The sequence below is a fragment of the Gossypium arboreum genome, chromosome 12 (assembly GCF_025698485.1).
Source record: "Gossypium arboreum isolate Shixiya-1 chromosome 12, ASM2569848v2, whole genome shotgun sequence".
Taxonomy (NCBI): Eukaryota; Viridiplantae; Streptophyta; class Magnoliopsida; order Malvales; family Malvaceae; genus Gossypium; species Gossypium arboreum.
In genome coordinates, this window is record NC_069081.1 from 110,732,958 (window position 1) to 110,740,907 (window position 7,950).

The window sequence follows — 7,950 nt, forward strand, 5'->3', positions numbered from 1 at the left end:
TTATTTTATTACAAATATAAAAGAGTAAATTATAATTAAAATACTAAAAACAACTTTTATTTTATTACAAATATAAAAGAGTAAATTATAATTAAAATATTAAAAACAAATTTTATTTTATTAAATGAAAGAATATAAAAAGTTTATACAAGTATATTAAAAAAATCAATGCTGGTGCCGGTCGAAATTAGTGTCACATGGGGGTCATCGACGGTTATGCGCTGGATTCCTCATTGGTTCAGGTTCCAAAGAGGGTTTTGGTTGCTCCGGCAGGGATTGTGGTTCATCCGGCTGGAGATCTAGTTGTGGGTGTTGGGAGGATGAGCCACCTTGATAGAATAATGACCGCGGAGGTATTTGCATCACCCATGGCGGAGGTGTTTGAATCTCATAAGGTGATGGGGATTGGTAAAAAGAAGAGCTCCCCGACCGCACCTCATGCGACGGCGGCCTATAGATCGGCGGTTGATTCTGAGTAATTGGGAACGGAGATGAATCGGGCCATGCATTCCGACCTACCATAGGACTGGAAAAAGGAAACATATAAGGGTTAGGATATAAATAAGGGCTAGGATACGCACCTGGCATAATCTGAATAGGCTGTGATATGAGTGTCGTTAGTTGAAGTGTTAGGCCCGGTGACTGTGTGGGCGCTGATTGTATGGGCATTGTTGATGGGCTCGGGTTGTTATCCATTCTTCTTGGATTTAAAGGGCCTCGTCGTTCCCTTTGGACACGAATCTACTGTCGCCTCTCTTTTTCGGACAATAAATATGGCTTCCCATGGATCCTAAACCATGGCATGTATTCCGGTACCCACGCTAACTCAGGAACGATGATAGGTTCCCGAGTAGGTATATAATCATACCGATTCTCTCACATTTTGATATATACTGAATGGAATCTTGGCCAATCCGTATACAATTAGCGTAAGTCCATTTTGTGCTTATCATCGAGCACCTCAGGTGCTATGGGAATCGGTTGTTGGAAGCCAAATTGCCGCAATACTCGATCTGACTGGTGCATCTCCACGATAGCATAGTTGACCAATGGGACCTTCACGTGCCAAACGTTCGGATTTTGAAATAATTCATCCGAAATTACTGCCCAAATTGTCGGATCCTCGTATGGTGTCCATTGAAACTATATGAATATAATAAAAATATTAGTTGTATACATAACACTAAATACTAAATACTAAATATTAAATACTAATACGAAACAAGTATTTTATTATCTATATATATTTTATTTAAAACTTACTTGTGCTTCCGACCATTGGTCTAATAGAAGCCATATATCTTCAAGACATGTAGGTATTCCAACATAACTCGCCGAATGGTTCCATCTAATTAAATATTTTTTTAGCATACAATTTTATTTTAAATTTACATAATAATTGTAAAATCTAATTTAAAATTTACCTCGTTATAAGTGGGAATGTATATGGCTGGTCCACTCGAGGACGTAAGAATGGAAAGCGAAACCATGCCCATGATTGCAGTAGTGATAGGCAACCTCCTATTTTGGCTTTGTTCAGTCGCGTTGCCCCGCACATCTCCCGGTACAATGTTGCCAACACGGCAGACCCCCAACTAAGTTCACCAGCTGCTCTAAAATCAACGAGTTTCAGCAGCCATCTCAGATGTACACGGTTTTGTGACAAGTCTGGCATTAGATAACCTCCGATCATCTCAAGAATGTATGCCCGAGCATATCGTATTCTTTCTATTTCAGTCGAATCATTATCTGGCTCCAGAAATGTGTCTCGTAACCAGCCCATCTCGATCCGACCTTCGTCAATATTGTCCGAAATAGCACCCAAAAGCTCGTAACATACAGCGCCTCAATCAGCAGAATAAGCAGACCCAGTGACTGCGTACCCATCCACCGACAATCCCAATTGCATTACACGTCTTCCAAAGTGATAGTATATTCTCCGCATGGAAGATGGAAAGTGTGCGTCTCGGGTCTCCACCTCTCTATCAACGCACTGATTAGTTTCAGGTCCAACTTGCACCCCCGGCCTATCGTGGCCACGTGCCAAAAACCCGCGTCCCGCAGGTAACCCTCTATCAACGGTGATGGAGAACCAAACATATTACGAATATAGCATTGCAACACCCGATCTACAGACTGTTATAAAAAATTATAAAATTAAAATTAAAATTGGATAAATGAAAAAAAAAATTAAATTGTATTGAAAAATTAATTAAAATTGCATAAATTAAAAAAATATTAAATACTATTGAAATATTAAAATTATCACTTACCATTGTCATTTGATCGACGGAGATGTGTTTATTATCGAGACGAATTAATTCCCTTTCCATTGCAAAAATTTAATTTAAAATACAACTAATTCAAAAAAATTAAATAGAGTTTTTTTGCAAAAATTAAAGAGAGATTTGAGAAAATTTGAGAGAATATGAGAGAATTTTTGGAAGAATTTGAGAGAATTTGGATAGGAGGACTTTTTTGTGTAAAAAATCAAGGGGATAGGGGGTTTTATATTTTTTTTTACCGTTGGGGGCCCAACAGTCAAATTTTTGACCGTTTGAAAAATACGGGCAAAGCATGTAATGACTCAAATTTTACGGTTATCGGGAAAGTGAATTTTCGGGTCTCCGTTTCTGAAAAATGGATTCGTAAATATTTATTAAAAATATTTACGAAGTCAATTGAGTGGTTAATTAGACTTAAATTAAGTAAATTTAGCTTAATTAAAAGTAATTAGTGGAAAGGATTTAATTGAATTAAGTGTGAAAGTTTAATTATAAATTAAAGAAAAGTTAAAGAGACCAAATAGGTAAATATACCAAGTCCCATAAATAAGGCGGCAAATGTGGATAAAAATCTTAGATTTTTTTCATGAATGTATTATTTAATAAGACTATATTATTATTTTATTATATTGTAATTTATATTAATGATATTATAACATTATTTTAACAATTGTATGGTAATTATAAATATATGTGTAATAAATTAAATACATACACTTGTAATACAACTAAATAATTACTTAAAATATAAGAATTTGTTATTATATTATATTATATTATATTATATTATATTATATATAAATAAGTAAAGAAACATGAGAAACAGAATGAAATTGAAACGAAACAGAGAAGAAACAGGGGAGAAAGAAAGCAAGAAAAAGAAAAAGAAAAATTTAGGGTTTCAAGGTTCAAAGTTAATTTGGTAAATCAATTTAATCCCTTTTCTTGTAAATTTTGAGTTTATAGAATCCTAGAAATGAATACTACTTGATTTAAGTGAAAATTTTGAAAGTTGTTAGATTTCTAGATATTGTTCTTTTTTAACAAAAAGATGAATTAAGGGCTAAATTGATAGAAATTAAAGTTAAAAATGAAATAAGGATTGAATTGTAAAGTGATTCATAAGTTTTATGCTTTAAGGACTAAATTGAAAGAATTTAAAATTATGGTTTTATGATGAAAAATAGATAATTATGTCTAAGTTTGGTTAAAAATTGAGTTGAAATAAAGTATGAATTAAGATAGAAAAGTAAGTGAATTTAGTTAGGATTAAATTGAAATTAAAAGTAGAAAATCAACATTTTGCACTAAGACTATTTTGGAAAGCAGCAGTAGTCTAAGTTTAAAAAATCACAAAAAATTTTATAAATTGAATTAGAGGATGAATAAAATATGGAATTAAAGTCTATTGAGTCTAGTTTCTTATACAAGAAACAATATAAGCAATTGAATTGTAAATTATGAGATATAATGAATTTTGTGAGACAAGGTCAGAATGAATTCGGGTTCCCCTGTTCTGAATATGGAAAATTACCAAAAATTGGAGAAAAATAATTAGAGGCTTAAAGTTATATGTTTAGAATCCCTAATGAGTTTATTTTCAGGAGAAATCAACAGAAATATTATCCGAGTTCTGTACTATGAGATAATTAATTTTTAGTGAAGAAGGGTTGAAACTGTCAGATAGCAGAATAGGGGTGAATTTAAAGAATAAACTGTACTTAATGGCAAAACCAAAAATTCTAAAAATTTTATGGTAAGAAGATTTGTGAGTCTAGTTTCAGAAAAAATTAGCGGATCTTAATTTAGAATTCTGTAACTCAAGATATAAATTAGTAATGTATTAATGATTATGAATTGTATTAATTTCGTAGTCAATGTGGTACCTAAAATCTCAGCTAAGAAAGGATAAGACAAAGTCAACGGGAGTTAGCTCAAAAATTACGGTTTGTATTTCTATAACCCGAACTTAATATTTAATTATTGAATTTATTATTTATTTTGTATGGTAGGTGCATTGATTAAATTATTTGAAATAAAATGAATATTGATTGAAATTGAAGGGTGAATTTAATTAATAATTGTTGTATTTTAATTGAGCGTTATGGTAAATAATTAAAGTATGAATTATTGGTATTATATTTTTATTGAAATGATTTGATTTGAAAACGTGGTGAAATAACTATGAACATGTGTTTATTGTGGAATTTAATTATATAAAATGAAAAGTGAATTGAATTGTATTAAATTATGAATTAATGTGAATAATTGAGATATATATATATATATTAAATTGAATGAAAACGTATGAGATTGTGAAAATGTGTGAATATATGTAATTATTGGAATGGTATATTAAGGAAAGAATTATTGAATTGAGAAAGTGAATTATAATTGATACTGAACTAAGATAGGAATTATACTGAAAAGTGAATTAAATACCCTATTAACTAGTCGGGCTAGTCGGATATAGTTGCATGCCATAGGATATGGAAGAGTACGGGTTTTGCCGGCTTATTGATCAAGCACTTATGTGCCGACTCATCATATCTTATCGCTTTACATTACCAATTCGGCACTTTGTGTGTCGAATCTTATTCTTATTCAGTTATCGATTCAACACTTTGTGTGTTGAATATCGCTCTTATTCTTATTCTTGTTTTGGCTTGACGATGAGGCACTATGTGCCGTACTGGTGTGTTGGTTGGATCCATGTATCCGTCTGAGTCCGAGTCATGTTAATAGGGGTAAATAAAGGTATAAAATAACTGATTATTTCTGAATAATTGATTATTCTTGAATAATAGATTCTTGAATAATCGAATATTCTTGAATAAATTATCATTACTGAATAACTGATTGTCACTGAATATCTGATTGTCACTGAATATCTGATTTTACTAAATAATTGACTGTTACTAAATAACTTAATTGCTACTGAATATTTGATTTTACTAAATAATTGACTGTTACTGGATAACCGATCAATTGATCGATACTGAATAACTGGTTATTATTGAATAATTGATTGTTACCGAATAATCGATCATTCTTGAATAAATAATTGTTCTGATTGTTAATGAACATTACTGATTGATTAATTGCTATTGAAATTAATAAATGATTTGAAATTTAAAGTAGACCAAAACATTGGTTAGAAAGTGAATGTTTGAATACTCATTGAGTTTGAATAGTTTGATATATATAAATTAATAAGTTTTATAATTGCTTAAGTGTTCAGATTATAGAAATACCACTGAGTGTATACTCAGCGTACGGTTTGTTTCCGTGCGTAGATTAAGTTAAGGCTAGACTGTTGAATCAGCATCTCAGGCCGATCCCAAATTCAATGAGGTAAAGTATGTTGAGTATTGATAATGACATGTACCTAGGATGTTTAATGAGAGTCATTTAGGTTGTAAAAGTATTGATGAAATAAGTAAATTATGGTTGGCAACGGTATATAGTATGAATTTTGAAATTTATTAAAAATTCGTAGTGATTCTAAATTAGTTCCGAATTGAACTTACTGTTCATATTGGACCGCAAGGGCCCATTGAAGGGACGACATCTTAAAACTAGGATGAGTGTGACTGGAATTGGACTGTACTGACTGGTAATGTCTTGTAACCCTGTTTCAGCGACGGTATAGGGTTAGGGGACGTTACAAAGCACGTCCCTAAGGAAGCGCTTTGTCCACATCAGCACAAATCGTGTCCTTAGGGAAGAGTTTTCTGCTGATGTGGACAAAGCGCTTCCTCAGGGACGCGCTTTGCTGGCAAATACCCTGACTTTGCGCTGACGTTGACGCGATTTCCCCGTTTTTGACCTATTCCGGTAAATAATTAAGAAATCGGCCCATTTTCGTAAAAAAAAATTGGAAATGGGCCTTTATTGGTAAAATACCCCACAAAGAAGTCTGGGTATAGAGAAATGAAAATGGGATTTCAAAACAGTGGTTTGTTTCTATGGTAGTTTAAGGTCTTTACTATGCTTTCATTTGTTTTGTTTTTAAGTCTTTCTTTTTCTACTTTATTTTCCCAATGCACCGATTGGGGTGTTGGCGTTTATTAGGTTCTTAGCTGTTTATGTTTTCATTTGCCCAATGCTCCGGTTAGGGTGCTTGGCACAGTAGGTTAGCTGTAAAACATTAATGCTTGCGTCTGATTTGGGTTTTATCCCATTAATAAAGGCATCAGTTGAGGTTTTTCAAAAAAAAATAATAATAATAATAATAATAATTGTATTTGTAATTGAATAGGTTGAACCATCAATTTTTGATCTAGTTAGTCTCATCGTTAAATAAATAATAATTAAAATTTTATAAAAATATAAAAATTTATTAAATCGGTTCTACTTATTTAATTGTCAATTTTTATCCTGGTTTTTTATTTTATCAATTTTAAGTAGTTTTCGAGTTAATATGTTTAACCCCTTTGTTCGAACCATTATATCAATCAATTCTTAGCACGTCCGATTCAGTCCTATTTTAACAACATTGATCATATCTGTCAAAACTATTTTTTTGAAAAACGGGGATGGACTTGGGTTTCGAAAACGAAAGAACGATAATCGTCACCAATCCTTTTTGATAAGGTATGATCGGGTCAACTCAAATTAATCATTTTAATAATAGTTAAGATTTATTAAAACGATGCTTTTTGGTCTACGAAAATTAGAGAATTAGTTCGGGAGTCGGTTACGCACGAGGAAGGATTAGCACCCTCGTAACGCCCAAAAATTGGTACCTAGTTGATTAATTAGTGTCTTAGTGTCAAAAATTAAAAACTTAAAAGACTTTTAAATACGATTCCTCTTTTTGTAAAAAAAAAATTCGACTGTTAAAGACCTTCTCGTCTCGAAGTAATAAAATGTCATATCCAGTAAGTTAGGACATGACATCTCGAAATTTTGAGAGTGAGCTTGCCTTTTATTTAAAATCCGTGTATTTTAACTTTTTAAAAGGATATTCGATTATTTAGAGTAAACGAGGAAAATCGAAACCCAGTAAGTTAGGGCACGATCTCTCGAACTTCCAAATACCGAATTGCCTTTGTAAAAAAAATCTTATCCCGAGGTAACAAGATGTCATATCCAGTAAGTTAGGGCACAACACTTCGTATTTCCGAGAATAAGTATTTTATTCAAAACTCGTATTGCGATTTTAAAAGCATATTCTGCTATTTAGGTTAAATGAGAAAAGTCGAAACCCAGTAAGTTAGGGCACGATTTTCTCGAATCTCGAAATACGAAATATTACTTACTTAAAACAACATTGTAATGTATCGAGTAAAAATATGACGTGATTTATAGTGAAATATAAAAGTAAATTATGGTACTAATACGTTATAATAATAATAGGTGCGACAATGTCAATAACAATGATATGAACAAATATAAAAGATGAAATAAAAGCAAGGCCAAGAATATAAAATATAAAACAAATGCATAAGGAAAATGAAATAAGTAAATACATAAAAATATAAAACATGACAAAATAAAAATGACAATGATAATGAGAACGATAATAATAGTAATATTAATAATAGTAAAAAATAATACTAATGATAATAATAATAGTAATAATAAGAATATTAATATTAGTAATAATAATAATGATAATAGTAATAGAAAATACAAATAATATAATAATAGTAAATAAAAG